The sequence below is a fragment of the Myotis daubentonii genome, chromosome 2 (genome assembly GCF_963259705.1).
Source record: "Myotis daubentonii chromosome 2, mMyoDau2.1, whole genome shotgun sequence".
Taxonomy (NCBI): Eukaryota; Metazoa; Chordata; class Mammalia; order Chiroptera; family Vespertilionidae; genus Myotis; species Myotis daubentonii.
Window position 1 is genome coordinate 90,395,643 of NC_081841.1, and position 21,687 is coordinate 90,417,329.

Below are 21,687 nucleotides of genomic sequence, written 5' to 3' on the forward strand. Positions count from 1 at the left end.
ATAACTTAATTTTTACAATATCCTGTCATACATAATTATTAATAACAAACTACAACGTTCACTAATAACTGATTACTATAATCGTGTTGCATTCATTTCTCTTACGCGCCTTATATGCAAGCGCACCATTTCTCTCCACTAGTTAGCAGTGAATATTCTAGCAGCCGATTGCCACATCATTGGTCTTGTACAGACTTGTTTGGTGTGCGCAACAGGAAATATCTCGCATTCAGAGGACAAGAAAAATAGGTTTACGTGTGTTATGCTTATTAATTTGTGTAGTTATTCAGTGTCTAGTAAGTTAATGTTCAAGAAAAAATATTAATTTTTATTAAAATGTTCTATTACTTTATGTTAACTATCACTCATTTATTTTAGCCCTTTGTATTCAGCATGTCTCTATCGAAATAAACCTATGTTTCTGTGAAAATTGAATTTTGGGGGGTTTTTTTGCAGCCCATATGAACTTAAACCTTGTTTATTTGGCCCTGTGTTAGCCTTTAAGTTTGACATGCTTGAGCTAAAAAATTTCTTAAGATTGTATTGAACAAAAATCAGAAAGAAGCAGAACTAAAATGCTGATCTGATTTCTTCTGCATTGCTCTCTCAAATGCATCAACTAACCTACAATGATTTGAGGGGGTGCTAAAAAGACCAACACAGTTCATATTATCTAGTCACCCAGCAACCTACCATCCATATCAACCATTACCAATCTGTCTCCAATACTTGATATTCTATCATCAAAGATATAGTTTATAAGGCTAGAGTTTTTTTCTCCCCTTCAACCTTTATCATCTAACTTTATCATTCATTAATACCTAGGAGTTACCGTAAAGGAACTGTAGATCTAGTAAAACACTGAGCAAAAAAAGACAGATTCAGAGCACAAGGACTGACTCAATAATCCTTATAAAAAAAAATATATGGTATATACTATCATTCCCAGTTTACACAAGAGAGAACCAAGGTAGAGTCTAAGTCACTTGCCCAAATTCACATGGCTAATAAATGGAGAAAAAAGTTTAGCTCAGGCTGTCTGACTTTTAATTACTAACTTATAGTGCTTCTCTACTGGACATCTTTACTAAGATGTACTTAAAGCACCCAAGATCTAGATCAATTCACTACACATTTGCCTCAATACACATTCTGTAATTATACTATTATCATCACCAAAATAAGACCCTTTTGCAATTTGCCTAAAATAATCCTATTAAACAGACCTAAATAAGCCCAAGATGTATTTGAGGTATTTACTTCAACCAAATAAGGAGATATCTGCAACAGATAAGCTACCCTAGATTGCTAGTAATATATAAAGATTCATACTATCAACAACTATATGATTGATATAAAGCAGCATTAATCTCTGTAAACACTGCTATCAAAAATCAAATTGCGAAGAAGGGAAAATGGCAGCGGTATAGACGGACATGTCCCATGCCTTCTCCCAGAGCAGATAGGGTAAGCAGCTGAAACGAGTAACATCCAGCCCGAATAGGCAGAATAGATTCAGCTGGGAGACAGTTTGCAGCCAGGAAAGGCAGAGGACTCCGGGAGAAAGGGGACTGTTGGAGACTGCTGGATCAGGCTCCCCTAACCGGGCAGCCTCCAGTGCTGCTGAAATCTCTCCCCGAACGCCAGTGCAGCCATGGAGACCACGCCATCTTGAGTGCCTGTTATTGGAAGCATATACATCCAGAAATCCTGAAACCACAGCATGCAGGGATTAGCTACTATCCCAGAAACACCGGATCTCAACCAGCGTGAATATGTGGACTCAGAGGAGCCCTGCTTCTCCTCACAGAAAGGTCATATTTCGCCTAAAGGTGCGATTTGCAATTCAGGTTGGAAAGAGGAACGCGTGGGGGTAGTTTGTGCCCCACAAAGTCCGTGGCTGTTGGGGCCAGCGTGATCCGCGAGTGTGGAAGGGCCCCCACAGGGCTGCTGGCAGAAGGGAACTCTAAAAATAAGCCCATAGCTGGACTGGATGCAAAAAGGCAGCCTCGGATTTTGCCAGTGTGCCGGCTGCTCAGTGCCAGGGAAGAGAGGATGTGCAGAAGAGACTACGCACAGAGTTAGATGGTGGAGGGTTGCGAATTCACGCACTTTCTCAGGCACTTTTTTTTTCCCCTCTCTCCCCCTTAAACCGTTGTGTTTGATTATTAAACCCAATACATAGGATCACCCAATTGGGGTCACTCACAGAGACTGCAGAGCAAAGTTGTTTTTGTGGAACCTGGGAAACAGAGCGGGGAGTAACGATCAAAGAACCAGCTCTGGGCAGTTGACTCCCCCAAACCAGTATTAATGTGATAGGGAAAACAAAACCTAACTAATGGCTACAGAGGACTTATAGCCTCGGAGGTCAATCCAGAAACACTGCCACCCAGGGGCTGAACCACAAACTGTCTCTTCTGTAAACACAAATAAAGGCAGTCTGGGAAATAAATACTGCCTGCTTTAAAATCAGGACTGTGGTTTACAACATGGAGGAACAGTGTATTGCAGGGAACTTCAACACTCTCCTGAATACCTGGAAGGACTAAGGCGTGCCAGACAGAAGAGTAGAAGAAGTGAAGGACCTTCACTACTGCACATTTTTATTCTTTTATTTTTTTTTCTTCTTTTCACCTTTTGATTAAGAAACTATTTTTTCTTTTTTAATCACCTGATTTTACCTTTTTAATTACTACATTTTTATTTTTTACCAGTATTATTAATACTACCATTTTACCTTTTTTTCAAGTGTCATTTTATTTTCTCTTTATTGTGGGATTAGTGTTCTACATTCTATTTTCATCTTTCCTTTAGCATCATTTTACTCTAACTCAACTTTACCTTTATGCCAAAACTCTCTCCCTCACTTTTCCCCTTTTGTTGTCCTCTTTCTCTTACCCTTTTCCTGCTTTAGATTTTCCCTATTCCTTCTTTTTACCCCCTTTTAAATTTCACCCTACTTATATATCTAATTTCCAATCCCCTACTCTAAATCCATATACAACTCTCTTATCTTTCTTCATTATCCGAATTTTTTTTTCTCTCTGTCGTTTTGTTGCTGTTTGCTTGATTGTTGAATATACTGGGGGTTTTTATGCTTGTTTGTGAGACTGTTTTGCTTTTGCTTTTGCTTTTTCTGTTGTTTTTTTCCAGTTATTTTTTTTGTTTGTTTCTGTTTTCCCTCGCCTCACTTGATATTGGTTGTTGTTTGTAGATTGCATTCATCCCCAGCGATCTGTTGCTGGAATTTGTTGGGATTAGTGGCTGTTCTATTGGAATTTTCTCCCCATATAGTTTATTCCCCTCTTCTATTTCCTTCCCTTTCTTTTCTCTCTTAATTTTTTTCCATTTACCAATTTCATTTTTGCACTCCTTTTTTTTCTTTCTTTTTCTCTTTTTTCTTTTTCTCTTCTTTCTTCCTTATCCCCTAATTCTCTTTGCTCTGGCGGTCACCTTTATTTGGGGTTATTAATATCGTGAATACATTTGTGTTCAGTGCCTTGTGCATTGTGCCTTGTTGTGTTGTGTTTTGTGCCTTTAAATCAACGCATCAGAGAGAGAACTACATAACCAAACACCTGGAGAAGAGAGATCACGGGGAAACAAAGAAACAGCCCGCATATGAAAGAAAAACAGCCATCACCAGAAAAGGAAGTAAACGAAATGGAGGCAATGGAGGCAAGCAACCTGTCAGAGAAAGAATTCAGAGAAATGGTCATACAGTGGATGAAAACATTGGAAGACAAATTCAACAATATGTGTAAGAACCAAGAGGAAATGAAGAAGAACCAAGAAGAAATGAAAAATGACATCACTGCTATAAAGAACTCAATAGAAAGCATCAACAGTAGACGAGAAGAAGCAGAGGACCGCATCAGTGAGCTAGAAGACAAGGTAGGAAAAAATACCCAAGCAGAGCAGCTTCTAGAAAAAAAAAATTTTAAGCAGGAGGAGAGCCTAAGAGAACTTTGGGAGAACACAAAACGAAACAACATACGCATAATAGGGGTGCCAGAGGGAGAGGAAACTAAGCAAGGAATAGAAAACCTGTTTGAAGAAATAATGACAGAAAACTTCCCCGATATAGGGAAGAAAAAACTCACACAAATCCAAGAGACTCACAGAGTCCCAAACAAAATGAACCCCAAAAGACCGACGCCAAGGCACATTATAATTAAATTGGAAAACACCAATGACAAAGCAAGAATCTTAAAAGCAGCCAGAGAGAGACAGAAAGTAACCTACAAAGGATCCCCCATCAGACTAGCGACTGATTTCTCAACAGAAAGACATCAGGAAAGAAGGGAATGGAATGAAATATACAAAGTCATGCAAAGGAAGGGTCTGAATCCAAGAATACTGTACCCAGCAAGGCTATCAATCAAAATTGAGGGTGAAATCAGGAGCTTCACAGACAAAAAAGGACTACGGGAGTTTATTATCACCAAACCAGCAATGCAAGCAATGTTAAAGGGTCTGCTGTAAAAAGAAAAAATAGGAAATGAAGAAGGAACACAGGGGTAAAGAACAAAAATGGTGACAAACAAGTATCTATCAAAAATAACTTTAATGTAAATGGATTAAATGCCCCAATCAAAAGACATAGGGTAACTGAGTGGATAAGAAAACATGACCCATATATCTGCTGTCTACAGGAAACCCACCTCAGAAAAAAAGACACACACAGACTGATGGTGAATGGAAATGAAAAAAAATCTGGGGTAGCAATACTTATATCTGACAAATTAGATCTCAAAGTGAAGGACATAAAAAGAGATAAGGAAGGCCACTTCATAATACTAAAGGGAGCAATCCAACAAGAAGAAATAACTCTGGTAAACATATCCGCACCCAATATAGGAGCACCCAAATACATAAGAAAACTTCTGGAGCAGATCAAGGGAGAGATTGACAGCAATACAATCATAGTAGGGGACTGTAATACCCCACTATCATCATTGGACAAATCCTCTAAACAAAAAATCAGCAAAGAAACATCAATCCTAAATGACTCACTAGATTAGATGGAATTAATTGACATCTTCAGAGCATTTCACACCAAAGCACAAAATATACATTCTTCTCAAGTGCACATGGGTCATTTTCAAAGACAGACCATATATTGGGTCACAGGCAAAGTCTTTTTAAATTCAAGAAGATAGAAATCATATCAAGCATCTTCTCAGATCACAATGGCATAAAACTGGAAATCAACTACAATAAAAACAATCCAAAAAAATCAAACACAGGAAGACAAAATAGCATGCTATTAAACAATAACTGGGTTACCAGAGAGATCAAAGAAGAAATAAAAAAAAAATCATGGCAACAAACGACAATGAAAACACAACAATCCAAAGCCTATGGGACATAGCGAAAGCAGTCTTGAGAGGGAAGTTCATAGCTTTACAAGCCTATTGCAAGAAACAATGAGAATAAATTACCTAACTCTACAACTCAAAGAGCTAGAAAGAGAGCAACAAGAAAAGCCCACTGTAAGCAGAAAGAAGGAAATAATAAAGATCAGAGTGGAGATAAACGACATAGAGACCCAAAAAAAAAAAAACAATACAAAAGATCAACAAAACCAAGAGCTGGTTCTTTGAAAGGATAAACAAAATTGATGAACCTCTAGCCAGGCTCACCAAGAAACAAAGAGAGAGGACCCAAATAAACAAAATCAGAAATGAAAGAGGAGAAATAACAACAGACCCCACAGAAATACAAAGGATTGTTAAAAAATACTATGAAAAACTCTACTCCAACAAACTAGACAACCTGGAGGAAATGCACATATTCCTAGAAAAATACAACATTCCAAAACTTAATCAGGAAGAATCCAAAAATCTCAATAGGCCAATAACTATGGAAGAAATGGAAGCAGTCATCAAAAAGCTTCCAGCAAACAAAAGCCCAGGACCAGACGGCTTCACAGGGGAGTTTTACCAAACATTCAAGGAAGAACTAAAACCTATCCTCCTCAGACTATTCCAAAAAATTCAAGAGGAAGGAACACTTCCAAGCTCATTCTGTGAAGCCAGCATCACCCTAATACCAAAACCAGGTAAAGACAACACAATGAAAGAGAATTACAGGCCAATATCCCTCAATATAGATGCCAAAATCCTCAACAAAATCCTAGCAAATCTGATCCAGTAGTACATCAGAAAGATCATACACCATGACCAAGTAGGATTTATCCCAGGGATACAAGGATGGTACAATATCCGCAAATCAATAAACGTGATACATCACATAAACAAATTGAAAGAAAAAATCCACATAGTCATATCAATTGGTACAGAAAAAGCATTTGACAAAATCCAACACCCATTTTTGATAAAAATGCTCAGCATGGTGGGAATAGAAGGATCATACCTCAACATAATAAAAGCCATATATGACAAACCCACAGCCAACATCATAATCAATAGGCAAAAACTAAACCCATTTTCCCCTAAGAACAGAAACAAGACAGGGATGCCCACTCTCACCACTCCTGTTCAACATAGTATTGGAAGTTCTAGCCGTTGAGATCAGACCAGAAGAAGAAATAAAAGGCATTCAAATTGGAAAAGAAGAAGTGAAACTGTCCTTATTTGCAGATGACATGATACTGTACATAGAGAACCCTAAAGACTCCATCAAAAAATTATTAGACTTAATAAATGAATTCAGCAATGTAGCAGGATACAAAATTAATGCCAAGAAATCTATGGCATTTCTTTACACCAATAGTGAACTTACAGAAAGTGAGACTTAAAAAGCAATCCCATTTACCATCGCACCAAAAAAATTAATATACCTAGGAATAAACTTAACTAAGGAGGTAAAAGACTTATATGCGAAAAACTACAGGACACTGAAAAAAGAGATAGAGGAAGACATAAACAGATGGGGGAACATACTGTGCTCATGGATTGGTAGAATCAACATCATCAAAATATCCATACTACCCAAAGCAATCTATAGATTCAATGCAATCCCCATCAAATTACCAACGACATATTTCACAGACCTAGAAAGAACTCTCCAAAAATTCATCTGGAATAAAAAAAGACCCCGAATAGCTGCAGCGATCCTGAGAAAGAACAGTAGGTGGGATCTCAATACCAGATATCAAGCTGTATTACAAAGCCACTGTTCTTAAGACAGCTTGGTACTTGCACAAGAACAGACATGCGGATCAATGGAATAGAATAGAGAGCCCAGAAATCGACCCAAACCACTATGCCCAATTAATATTCAACAAAGGAGGCAAGAGCATATAATGGAGTCAAGACAGTCTCTTCAATAAATGGTGTTGGGAAAATTGGACAGATACATGCAAAAAGATGAAACTAGATCACCAACTCACACCATACACAAAAATAAACTCAAAATGGATAAAAGACTTAAACGTAAGATGGGAAACCATAAAAATACTAGAGGAATCCACAGGCAGCGAAATTGCAAACATATGCCGAAGGAATTTCTTCTCTGATACTGCTCCTCGGGCAATGGAAACTAAAGAGAAAATAAACAAATGGGACTACATAAAAATAAAAAGTTTTTGCACAACAAAGGAAACCATCAACAAAACAACAAGAATGCCCACTGCACAGGAGAACATATTTGCCAATGATATCACTGATAAGGGTTTAATCTCCAACATTTACAGGGAACTCATGCAACTTAATAATAGGAAGATAAACAATCCAATCAAAAAATGGGCAACGGACCTAGATAGACACTTTTCAAAAGAGGACATACAGAAGGCCGAAAGACATATGAAAACATGCTCAAAGTCACTAATTATACGAGAGATGCAAATCAAAACAACAATGTGGTATCATCTCACACCTGTCAGAATGGCTATCATCAACAAATCAACAAACAACAAGTGTTGGAGAGGATGTGGAGAAAAAGGAACCCTTCTGCACTGCTGGTGGGAATGCAGACTGGTGCAGACACTGTGGAGAACAGTAGGGAGTTTCCTCAAAAAACTAAAAATGGAACCCCCATTTGACCCAAAGATCCCACTTCTAGGAATGTATCCCAAGAAACCAGAAACACCAATCAGAAAGGATATATACACCCCTATGTTCACAGCAGCACAATTCACCATAGCTAAGATTTGGAAACAGCCTACGTGCCCATCAGCAGATGAGTGGATTAGAAAACTGTGGTACATCCACACAATGGAATACTATGCTGCGGTAAAAAAGAAGGAACTCTTGCCATTTGCAACAGCATGGATGGATCTGAAGAGCATTATGCTAAGTGAAATAAGCCAGTCAGAGAAAGATAAATACCACATGATCTCACTCATTTGTGGAATATAGAGAACAACATATACTGATGAACAGGGACAGATCCAAAGACAGAGAAACAGGGATCAGACTATCAATCCCCAGAGGGAAAGTAGCGAAGGGTGGGGCAAGGGGAAGAGATCAACCAAAGGACTTGTATGTGTGCATATAAGCCAAACCAATGAACATGAACAACAGGGGGATGAAAGCATGAGGGGGGGGGGGGAATATGGGGGTAAATGGGGGGGATGAGGACACACTTGTAATACCTTAACCAATAAAGAAATTAAAGATTAAAAAAAAATCAAATTGCTCTGTTCAGTGTTTCTCAGTGATTAGAGCATAAGCCCACACACAGGGTAAATGCATATACCTGGGTTGCTTCGATCCCCACCCTGATCAGAGAATGTGAGGGAGGAAACCAATCAATGTGACTCTCTCACATCAATGTTTCTCTCCCTCTTTCTCCCCTCTCTACCTCCCTTCTCCCCACCCTCCTTCCCTCCTATCTTCTCTCCCTTCCTTCCTTCTATTCTCTCTGAAAATGGAAAAAATATCCTTCTGTGAGGATTTGAAAAAAAATTAAATACAAGCTTTTGAAGAAAGAACAGCACTTTACTGGGGGAAAAAAATAGCAAACAAAAACATCATTTTTTACTGTACCTATCACAGAAGTTTTAACAATATGAAGTTTCTTTGAAATACATAATTTACTTATTCAGATTAGTTGTATAATGAATACAATTAAGTAATCTACAATTGCACTGCTGTAATCCAAAGTAACCAATAGATGTGTCTTGCAATTCAATCACTATCCTATCTAATAAAGAGGGAATATGCTAATTGACCCTCACGCCACTGCAAAGATGGCGGCATCCACAGCCAATAAGGAGGAAATATGCTAATTGACTTCCACGCCCTCAAAGATGGCGGCACCCACAGCCACAAGATGGCCAGCAGGGGAGGGCAGTTGTGGGTGAACAGGCCAGCAGGGGAGGGCAGTTAGAGGGGACCAGGCCAGTAGGGGAGGGCAGTTAGGGGCAACGGGGCCTGCAGTGGAGGGAGGGCAGTTGGGGGGGACCAGGCCTGCAGGGGAGGGCAGTTAGGGGCAACCAGGCCAGCAGGGAAGGGCAATTGGAGGCAACCAGGCCAGCAGGGGAAGGCAGTTGGGGGCAACTGGGCCAGCAGGGGAGGGCAGCTGGGGGCAACCAGGCCAGCAGAGGAGCAGTTAAGCGTCAATCAGGCTGGCAGGAGAGTGGTTAGGGGGAGATCAGGCTGGCAGGCAGCAGCTGTTAGGGGCAATCAGGCAGGCAGGCAGGCAAGCAGTTGGAAGCGAAGAGCCCCAGATTATTAGAGGGATGTCCGACTGCCTATGGGATTGGGCCTAAACGGGCAGTCAGACATCCCCCAAGGGGTCCCAGATTGGAGAGGGTGCAGGCTGGGCTGAGGGACACTCCCCTCCCCCGTGCACAAATTTCATGCACCGGGCCTCTAGTATCTAATAATAGAGGGGGGAAAAAAACAGAAACTAAAACAAACATCTAATAGCATATAAAGAGCAAATATAGAGAGGAATATCAAGTTTTTTCTAGTATTTGGTGATATGCTGAGTCAGATCTTCTAAATTGTCAACATCTCTCCTCATCCCCAACTCTACATTTGACTTCATTCTAGACAAGATCAAGAAAGAAAAGAGCAAAAATTTCATTGGGAAAATTCCTCAAATCAGTTTCACAACCTAATTGCTACTAAAGATAAAGAACCTCATCTCTAAATTTTATCTACCTTCAAAGCACTAAAGCTCACTAAAATGATAACTAGAATAGTCTTTGCACACAGAAGAGCCATAACAAATGCTCAATAAGCAAATGCACAACCCATACCACTCTAGCTGAAACTAGATAGCAAACAAGGCACACCAGCCAGAGTTAATAATGAATTAATTTCCAGGAAAATATGAGTTAACTAAATATAAATTTTCGCTTTGCAAAATTCTTTGAAAAAAATTGTTGTTGAATAGTACACACTTCATTCTTAGCAAAATTATTTCTGAAATCAGAAATAATACAAGTATTACAAATTAAATGACATACTACCTCAAAATTTGGAGATTTATAAGACGTTTATAATGATCCTATATAACAGTGATGGCGAACCTATGACACGCGTGTCAGAGATGACACGCAAACTCATTTTTTTGGTTGATTTTTCTTTGTTAAATGGCATTTAAATATATATAAAATGAATATCAAAAATATAAATCTTTGTTTTACTATGGTTGCCAATATCAAAAAATTTCTATATGTGACACGGCACCAGAGTTAAGTTAGGGTTTTTCAAAATGCTGACATGCTGAGCGCAAAAGGTTCACCATCACTGCTATATAATGAAAGGCTGATATGCAAATAGACCAAACGGCAGAACAACCGAACAACTGGTTGCTATGATGTGTGCTGACCACCAGGGGGGCGTGTGCAGAACATGGCGGGCGTTAGCCGAGGTAGGATGGTGGAGCAGGTGAGTGGGGGCACCAGACCAAGGCAGGCACCAGTCACTGTCATTGGGGTGAGCCTCTGATGGTTACTGAAAATTCTTTGCTCACACCCACTGCCAGCGCTGGCCCCGCTCACACCCGTTGCTGGTGCCAGAGCCATTGCTCGCACCCACTGCCAGCGCCAGCCCCGCTTGCACCACAGCTGGTGCTGGAACTGTCGCTCGCACCCACTAGCGGTGCCCAGCACTGGTCCCAATCACTCGGCACCATCAGCGGTTGCGAGCAGCAGCTGTCGGCCCTGATCACCCATGAGGGCTTCTCCACCTCTCCCTGCTCCTGAGGGGCGATCAAGGCAGCAGCTTCCGCTCACACCCACTGCTGGTGCTGGCCCCAATCGCTCTGCGCCATTAGTGGATTCGAGCGGGGCCAGCACCAGCAGAAGTGGGGCTGCCGGCAGATAGGGGACCAGAGAGGGGAGCCGTGGCAGGAGGGGCCAAGCAGGGGCACGAAGGATGGGCTGTGACCCACCCCTGTGCCTACCACAGCCTTGTGGCCCACAGTTCCTTTCAAGGTGCATGAATTTGTGCACTGGGCCCCTAGTATCTTATAAAATGTAACTTTCAGCACTGATTTTGTTATTCTATTTCAGTGGTTCTCAACCTTCCTAATGCCACAACCCTTTAATACAGTTCCTCATGTTGTGGTGACCCCCAATTTCATTGTTACAAATTAAACATAATTAAAGCATAGTGATTAATCACAAAAACAATATGGAATTATATATGTGTTTTCTGATGGTCTTAGGCGACCCCTGTGAAAGGGTCATTCGATCCCCAAAGGAGTTGCGACCCACAGGTTGAGAACCGCTGTTCTATTTCATCCTCAGCCCACTCTAAAAGCCAATTAGAAAGATTTTCACAAATTTTCAAGAAGTCTGAAAAACCATCCTATCTAATAAAAGAGAAAAATGGTAATTGGCGAACGACGATACCCTTTTCATTGGCTAATCAGGGCTATATGCAAATTAACTGCCAACTAAGATTGGCAGTTAACTGTCAACAAGATGGTGGCTAATTTGCATATGTAGGCACAATGCAGGGAGGCGAAAGGGAAAGCAGGAAGAAGCCCCCTGCCACTGACAGTGATCAGAAACCCAGGGGGGAGCTAAGAGCTGGGGGGCAGGGCAAAGGCGGCCCTGGGGCCGCCTTTGCCCTGCCCCCCAGCCATGATCGGAGAATCAGGCGCCTTTTCCGCCCTGGCCAGTGATAGCAGGAAGTAGGGGTGGAGCCAGCGATGGGAGCTGGGCACGGTCGAAGCTGGCAGTCCCGGGAGCTAGGGGTCCCTTGCCTGGGCCTAAAGCGAAGCCCACGATCGCGGGGCCGCTGCAGCTGCAGGTCCCCGCTGCCCGGGCCGGACGCCTAGGCCACAGGTGTTAGGCCTGCGCAGGGGCGGAGCCTGCAACCACGGGGAGCTGGGGGTCCCCCACCCAGGCCTGACACCTCTGCCGGAGGCCTCAGGCCTGGTCAAGGGGCCGATCCGGTGATAGGTGATCGGAGAGTGATGAGGGTCAACTCCTCTGGCCGAGGCATCAGGCCTGGGTGGGGGGCGGAGCCGGGGATTGGGGGGATATGATGGTCCCCTTGCCCAGGCCTGAAGCCTGGGTCAGAGGCATCAGGCTTGGGTGGGGGGTGGAGCAAGCGATCAGAGGGAGATGGGGGTCCCCTGCCCAGGCATGATTCCTGGGCCAGAGGCCTCAGGCCTGGGCGGGAGCCAGAGCCAGTGATCGGGGGAAGATGGGGGTCCACTGTCCAAGCCTGACACCTCTGGCGGAGGCATCAGGCCTGGGCAAGGGGCTGATCAGGCAATTGGAGGGTGATGGGGGTCAACGCCTGAGGGCTCCCAGGATGTGAGAGGGGGCAGACTGGGCTGAGGGACACTCCCCCCCCCCACCCAGTGCATGAATTTCGTGCACCAGGCCCCTAGTATATTATATATGCAGACCTTGTACTATAAATGGATAACCAAAAACTTTTTAAGGCCCTCACTAGCCCATTTCCACTATTGAAAACTAAGAACTTACCACATAACAAATAAAGTGAGAATGTATATTTGCAAATGACAAGAACTACTTCATGGGGGGGGAATTTTTTTTTTTAATTTCATGGAAAGCATCCCAGGCTTCCCTGCAAGTTTTCATGCTTGACCTCTTAGCTTATCATGTACTCTTTCTAGGTGGTCACATTTATTCCCTTAATTTTAATTATCCCCCAATTCTGACAATAATGAAACTCGAATTCTAATCCAGATCTCTGCTGAACTTCAAATGCCTACGTTCCTGTCCTGCTAAATATCTCCACCTGAATTGCCTTGAAAGCACCTCAAAGTTAGCTTATTCAAAACCAAATTCATTATCGTTTCTCAGAAACCTTTCACCCATCTTCAATCTCTATCTCAAAGTATAGAAACACCTCACACCCATCTTGCCTAAATCCAAAATATCACCTCTCTTCCTTAACCTTCACATCCAAAGATCAAGTTAATTCAATCACCTACATAAATTCTGAATCTATCCTTTCTCCATCTCCTTTGCCACAATCTTAGTTCAAAGTACCATCATCTCTCACCTAACCTACTTTAGCATCCTACACCTCTACACCCACATTTCCAATTGTTTCCTAATTGGTTTCCCAAAGCACCTGAAATAAATCATATCCAAAATCAAACCCTTCATTTATCACCTTTTACTGTCCCAAGGGAAAAGCTTTTATTTTCTCCTATGTTCTCTAACTTAGTTAATAATAACCCTCATTTATTAAAAATGTCAGTTAAAATCTAACAGGAATAAATATTTGTACACCAATTTTCATAGCAGCATTATTCACCATAGCTAAAAATGAAAACCACCCAAATGTCCACTGATGGGCGAATAAACAAAATGTGGTATATACATATAATGGAATATTATTCAGCCTTTAAAAGAAATGAAATTCTAACACATTCTACAACATTGATGAACCAAGAAGCATTATGCCACATGAAAGAAGCCAGACACAAAAGGGCCAATATGTATAAAACTCCACCTATATGAGGTACCTAGAATAATCAAATTCATAAAGATAGAAAATAGAATAGTGGTTACCAGATGCTAGATGGTAGGAGGAATTGTGAGTTATGGTTCAATGATACAGAGTTTCAGTTTGGGATGATGAAAATACTCTGGAGGCCCTGGTCAGGTGCTCAATTGGTTAGAGCATCTTCTGGATACACCAAGGTTGTGGGTTCCATCTCTGGTCAGTGCCAGGAGCCGGTCCATCCTTGCTGTTTCAAGGGACCTGGCATATATGGCATACGGTTCTTAATGTTTGCTCACCTTCTTGGCGCTGTGTTTTAACCAAGGTCACCTCTCCGAGAAAGGTTGAATCCCCAGGTAGGGATTTTCCCCTGAAGTTAGGGAGGGAATAAAACCCCTCAACTAAGTGCCAGGCGGGTAATTAATCACTTTAACTATGAACAATCATGCTTAAGCTACATAATCTTTACTCCCTGGAATGGAGATAAGAAACGCCCTAACCTTTGTAATAGAGATTGATAGGATTGAATCAACTGGTATAAATACAGATGTAACAAGACAGCAAGACACAGAACTTAGAAGTCAGAACTCAGAAGACAGAACCTACACAGAACCTACAGACAGAAGAACTTCGCTGGAGAGAACATGGCAAAAGATCCTGGACTGAACCTGACTACAGAAATATGGCAAGAGAACCTGACTAGAACCTGGTGACCGAACCTGGCTGGAGATCTCAGACAGAACCTGGCTGGAGAACCTAGCGAGGGAACATGGTGACTGAACCTCGCTGGAGATCCTGGACAGAACCTGGCTGGAGATTGTGGCTACAGAACCTGGCTAGGCAGCTGATCAACTGAACGCTGTCTCCATGTCATTCCTTCTTCGCCGACTCCGTCCACACCTTTGGGGACCCCTGGACCCGCTGGGTCTGGACCCCAGCAGGTCAGGGCACATACAAGAATCAACCAATAAATGTATAGATGACTAGAACAACAAATAGATGGTTCTCTCTCTTCCTCTCTGTATCTCAAATCAATAAATAAATATTTTCAAAAAAGAAGAAAACTGTCTTAGCTGGTTTGGCTCAGTGGATAGAGCATTAGCCTGCAGACCAAAAGGTCCCAGGGTCAATTTTGGTCAAGGGCACATACCTCGGTTGCAGGCACCTCCCCAGCCCAGGCCCTTGTTAGGGCTCATGCAGGAAGCAACCAATTGATATGTCCCTCTCACATAGATGTTTCTCTCTGTCTTTCTCTCTTTCTTACACTCTCTAAAATACAGTGGAAAAATATCCTTGGGTGAGGATTAAAAAAAAAAAAAAAAAAAAAAAGATGCCCTGGCTGGTTTGGCTCAGTGGATAGAGCATCGGCCTGCAGACTGAAGGGTCCCAGGTTTGATTCAGGTCAAGGGCATATGCCCGGGTTGCGGGCAGGATCTCCAGTAGGTGGCATGCAGGAGGCAGCAGATCAATGATTCTTTCTCATCATTGGTGTTCCTATCTCTCTCTCTCTCCCCCTCTCCCTTCTTCTCTGAAACCAATAAAAATATATTTTAAAAAAAGAAAGCAAAATATCCTAAGTGAGGAAAGAGGAGGAGGAGGAGGAAGGGAGGAAGAAGAGGGGAGGGAGAGGGGAGGAAAAGGGAGGGGGACGGAAAGAAAACAGCCTAGAGACAGACAGTGTCACAGTGGCACAATATAAATGTGCTTAATACCACTGATTTGTATTCTTTAAAGAGGTAAAATGATAAATTTTATATCACAATTTAAAAATGGCTTTAAATTTTAAAAGCTAACTGAATCTCAAGTTGATGGTATAGCCACACAGAAAATAAATATCCCAAGTGATTTAAGAACACAGCGTTTTGACTACATAGCCTTAGTGTGATATATTATAAGGGGGAAAAAAAAAGGCTAAAAAAAGTAAAAAAAAAAACACATTTAGTAATTTTATTACTAGCAATGTTAATATTGTTATTCTAAAGCTATTTTATATATAGTTAAAAAAATTAATTATGTTAATGTTACAAACCAAGAAATCCACTATAAGATAAAAATACAAAATCAAAGAAGTAAAAACCATTTTATTATCTTATATTTGAACTCATTTTGTTTGCTTTCATGTATCTTTAAATATGTATTTTAAGATATATTTGCTTAATTCTTGTCACTTAAAAGTTTTGAAGAAATGGCTGATTCTAGGCATAGAGGAAAATTTTAACAAGATAAACGTAGGACATGGTGTGCCAAAAAAGCAAAGAAGCTATCAAAAATTAATAAGGTCCTGTCAAAATGACAAGTCACTTTGGAGGCACTTTCACTATCTAAAGCTAGGACAATTTGTAAATCAAAATTCACATTGACCTCCAATGACTGAAAGCCACTAAATATCTATAAACCCGTGAGTTCATAAAAATAGTATATTAAAAAAAATCCATAAGTTCTCTTTTCTCAAGGAAAAGGTCAAAAAACAAATAAACCCTGTTGATCACTACTAGAGTAGTGTAACAACTCTTATTCTGAAAATTAGTAATTAAATGAAAAGAATTAAGCATTCATCCTGACTTTCCAGTATGCACTGAAATTCATGGTAACCAAACAGCCATGGTTGATGTTGGAAAGTTCTTTACAGAAAAATGTCAATATATATAAGAAAGAATAAAAACTTTCAAAAATCACCATTTCGTAACTTTTGATAACATCAGTTTCCAACTTAAATGACATAAAACCTTCCCTGAATCTCCCCCTTCAGATAAATCTTTCTGTCCTTTAAATTCTTTTATCTCTTATTGATACTTTTCTTGTAACATCATCCTATCTAATAAAAGAGAAACATGGTAATTACCGTAAAACCGCTACCCTTCCCATTGGCTAATCAGGGTGATATGCAAATTAACGGCCAGCCAAGATGGCAGCCGGCAGCCAGGCAGCTTGAAACTAACATGAGGCTTGCTTGCTTCAGTGACGGAGGACTCCAACATTCCCCGCCTGCCTTGCCGGCCTCTGAGCCTGCAGTTTGAAACATTGTAATAAATATAGAAGCTAAACAAAACCCCAGAAACGTGATTTCAGCCAGCCGGGATCTCAGAGCTGGAGTTGAAACAGTGTTTCGATTATAGAACGCAAACAAACAAGATACCTGCTTTCAGCAGCAGAGACCTCAGAGCTGGAGCCAGAGCTAAAGCTGGCCCAGAATTAAAAAAAAAAAAAAGGAGAGGTTGGGAGCTTCAGTCACCCTCCAGCCTGAAAAGAGCCCTCAGCCCCTCACCCAGACTGGCCAGGCACCCCAGTGGGGACCCCCACGCTGAAGGGTGTGTGACCAGCGGCAAACAGCCATCATCCCCTCACCCAGGCTGGCCAGGCACCCCAGTGGGGACTGCCACCCTGGTCCAGGACACCCTTCAGGGCAAACCAGCCAGCCCCACCCATGCACCAGGCCTCTATCCTATATAGTAAAAGGGTAATATGCCTCCCAGCACCAGGATCAGCGGAGCCAAGAGGCCTCCCAGCACCGGGATCAGCGGAGCCGAGAGACCTCCAGGCACCGGGATCAGCATGACAGGGGGCAGCGCCCAAACCCCCTGATCGCCCTGCGGCTCTGTGTGTGACAGGGGGCGGGGCCACAACCTCCCTATCTGCCCTGCTCTGTTCGTGGCAGGAGAAGGTGCCCCAACCTCCTGATCAGCCCTGCTCTGTCCCTGATATGGGGGAGCTCCCCAACCCCCTGATCGCCCTGCGGCTCTGTGTGTGACAGGGTGTGGTGCCCCAACCCCCTGATAGGCCCTGCTCTGTGTGTGACAGGGTGCAGCGCCCCAACCGCCCCCCCCCCACAGGCCCTGCTCTGTGTGTGACAGGGTAGAGCCATAACCTCCCCATCGGCCCTGCCCTGAGTGTGACAGTGGAGGTGCCCCAAACCCCTGATCGGCCCTGCTCTGTGGGTGATACAGGGTGGCACTCCAACCCCCTGATCCGCTCTGCTCTGTGTGTGATAGGGGGCAGTGCCCCAACTCCCCTATCGGCCCTACTCTATGAGTGACGGGGGGAGCTCCTCAACCCCCTGATGGGCCCTGCTCTGTGCATGACAGTGGGCAGCACCCCAATCCCGACTGGCCCTGCTCTGTGCGTAAAAGGGGGTGGCGCCGCAACCTCCCCATCGACCCTGCCTTGATTATGACGGGGGCGGTGCCCCAACCCCCGAATGGACCCTACCCTGAGCGTGACTAAGGGTGGCATCGCAACCTCCCGATTCGCCCTGCTCTGTGCATGACAGGGGGCGGCCCCCCAACTCCCCAATCTGCCCTGCTCTGAGCCCGACTAGGGGCTGCACCTAGGGATTTAGCCTGCCCTCTGCCACCTGGGAGCAGTCCTAAGCCAGCAGGGCATTATCTCCCGAGGGGTCCCAGACTGCGAGAGGGCACAGGCCAGGCTGAGGGACTCCCCTCTTCCCCCCCCCCGAGTGCACAAAATTTGTGCACCGGGCCTCTAGTATCTAATAAAGAAGGAATATGCTAATTGACCCTCACAACATCACAAAGATGGCGGTGCCACAGCCAATAAGGAGGGAATATACTAATTGACTATTCTGCCCTCAAAGATGGCAGCACCCATAGCCAATAAGGAGGGAATGTGCTAATTGCTGCCCCACCCTCAAAGATGGCAGTGCCCAGTCCCCTCAGCCCTAGGTCAGCGGGCCTGGCCGCTCCGCACGCCTGCCTCCAGAGTCCCCTAGACCCCTCAGGCCCCCAACCATCCAGGGCCGACCCAAGGCACAGGCAAGCCTCGGATGTCGGCTGCCCAGCCACCCAGGGCCCCCTGAGGCTCAGGTAACACGGCTGGCTGAGGCTTGCACTGCCAGTAGTGGCAGTAGCAGAGGTGTGATGGGGCATTGCCTTCCCCTGATCGCCGGGTCGCCTCCCGCCCCTGAGGTCTCCTGGACTGTGAGAGGGGATAGACTGGACTGAGGGACCCCCCCTCCAGTGCATGTATTTTCATGCACCAGGCCTCTAGTCTACTTATAATACAAGGAAAAAGAAAGTAATGTCTACTGTAGATTGTTACAGTGATAGCCCTCAATAAATGCTCTTGTTTAGTCTTCTCCCACATGGACTCTAGACTGGCCATACTCCCTTGCCCTGGTTGATGGTGGAGTAGCAAATGAGATACAAACAGAGACTTGACAAAGTGCTTTCACAATGGGATGTGCCCTCTTATTGCTGGAAATTCTTCTGCCATTTAACATAAGCCAAGGCTAGCTTTGTATACGTGTGGCCCAATGAGTATAATCTGCAATCTGAATGAGGCCACTTAGACTACCTATCTCAATCAAACCAACAGGTAATTCCAGCTATATGAGAACTCCAAGAGAGCGCAGCAAAAGAACTACTCAGCTAAGCTTAGTACAAATTGTTGATCTATAGAATCTAGAGCAAATAAAATGTGGTTGTTTTAAGCCAGCAGTCACTAACCTTTCAGACCTCACGGACCACCAGTGGTCCACAGACAACTGGTTGGAGAGCGCTGCTCCAAAGGGTTTCCTTAAACCAGACATTGCCAACCTTTCAGACCGCACGGACCACCAGTGGTCTGCAGACCACCAGTTGGTGACCACTGTTTTAAGCCAAACCAAAGTTTAGGGGCGGTTTGTTATACAGCAATAGCTATAATTACATACAGTAGATGCAATGTCTTATCTTCAAACCTTTTTTGAGGATAATAACCCTATTGAGATATTCACCACAATTCCTAGTAAGGACACAATAAAAGTGTCCAACTGAATTTAACCAACACATAGTAGCTTTCATTCTTTAAAAAAGGCTTACATTGTTATCCTGTAAAAACCCTGGATCTGTAAAACCAGAGGTTTGACCAAACAGAAGTCAGTCCTGCAGTCAGCCCTGCAGTCAGCCCTGCAGTCAGTGCTGGGTTGCCATGGCGACCAAGCACTGACTGCTGCAGCTGCAGGTGCAGTGACCCACCACTGACTGCTGAGGAGGCTGCAAATCAGGCCTGAAGAGAGAAGCAGGGTCTGATCTGTAGCCTCTGTGGCAGCTGTTGATCAGCACTTGCCGCTCTCTTTCTCTCCAGCAGCCATGCCTCCATTTCTCTCCAGGGCTCCACCAGGGCTGCTGATCAATCCCGCCTTTCTGATCAGGCCCTGTTGATAGGCCCAGAGAAGCTGACTGGCATAGAAACCAACCAATCAGAACCAAATCTGGGTGAAGTGTGAGGAGCCAATGGCTGCCTAGGATGCGGAGCTTTTGACACTGACTGGCATACAAACCAACCAATCAGGACCGAATTGGCCAGCAGAGGTGGCGAGTTGGGGGCAAAATCAGGCCAGCAGGGAAGGGCAGATAGGGGTGATCAGGCAGGCAGAGGCAGTTAGGGGTGATAAGGCAAGCAGGGAAGGGCAGTTGGAGGCAAGATCAGGCCAGCAGGGGAGGGCAGTTGGGGGGGACCAGGCCTGCAGTGGAGGGCAGTTAGGGGCCACCAGGCTGGCAGGAGAGGGCATTGGGGGAACCAGGCTTTCAGGGGAGAGCAGTTGGGAGCAATCAGGGGCAGGAGAGCAGTTAGGTGTTAATCAGGCCAGCAAGGGAGCAGTTAGGGGGTAATCAGGCTGGCAGGCAGAAGCAGTTGGGGGCAATCAAGCAGGCAGGCAGGCAAGTGGTTAGGAGCCAGCGGTCCCGGATTGTGAGAGGAATGTCCTACTACATGAAATTTTGTGCACGGGGGGGGGGGGGGGGGTGGTGTCCCACAGCCTGGACTGCACCCGCAGGGATTGGGCCTAAACTGGCAGTCAGACATCCCCCAAGAGGTCCCAGATTGGAGAGGGTACAGGCTGGGCAAGGGACAACCCCCACCCCAGTGCACAAATTTTATGCACTGGGCCTCTAATATATGTACAAGCATGTTCATTGCAGTCTTTTTTTTTATTGTTTTATTGCTTAGAGTGTTACAAAGAGTATTACATATGTCTCCTTTTTTTCCCTGCCCTTGACAATCCTCTGGCCTACCCTACCCCCCAGTGTCTTATATCCGTTGGTTATGCTTATATGCATGCATACAAGTCCTTCAGTTGGTCTCTTACCCCCCCCCCCTTCTGTCCCCCAACCCTCCCCGGCCTTCCCGCAGTAGTTTGACAGTCTGTTCGAGGCTACTCTGCCTCTGTATCTATTTTTGTTCATAAGTTTATAATGGTCTTTATTATCCATAAATGAGTGAGATCATGTGGTATTTTTCCTTCATTGACTGGCTTATTTCTCTTAGCATAATGCTCTCCAGTTCCATCCATGCTGTTGCAAATGGTAAGAATTCCATCTTTTTTACAGCAGCATAGTATTCCATTGTGTAGATGTACCACAGTTTTCTAATCCATTCATCTGCTGATGGGCATTTAGGCTGTTTCCAGATCTTAGCTATGGTGAATTGTGCTGCTATGAACATAGGGGTGCATATATCCTTTCTGATTGGTGTTTCTGGTTTCTTGGGATATAGTCCTAGAAGTGGGATCACGGGGTCAAATGGGAGTTCCATTTTTAGTTTTTGGGGAAACGCCATACTGTCTTCCACAGTGGCAGAACCAGTCTGCATTCCCACCATAAATGCAAGAGTGTTAACTTTTCTCCGCATCCGCTCCAGCACTTGTCGTTTCTTGATTTGTTGATGATAGCCATTCTGACAGGTGTGAGATAGTACCTCATTGTTGTTTTGATTTGCATTTCTCGGATGATTAGTGACTTTGAGCATGTTTTCATATGTCTCTTGGCTTTCTGAATCTCTTTTGAAAAGTATCTATTTAGGTCCTTTGCCCATTTTTTGATTGGATTGTTTA

The 21,687-nt window shown here is 43.8% G+C and overlaps 1 protein-coding gene across 2 annotated transcripts in view; it reads right to left on the reverse strand.

Annotated features, from left to right (window-relative positions):
• EEA1 (early endosome antigen 1) overlaps positions 1-21,687 on the reverse strand; it is a 172,804-nt gene that overhangs the window by 120,051 nt on the left and 31,066 nt on the right. The gene's annotated exons all lie outside the window — the stretch shown is intronic.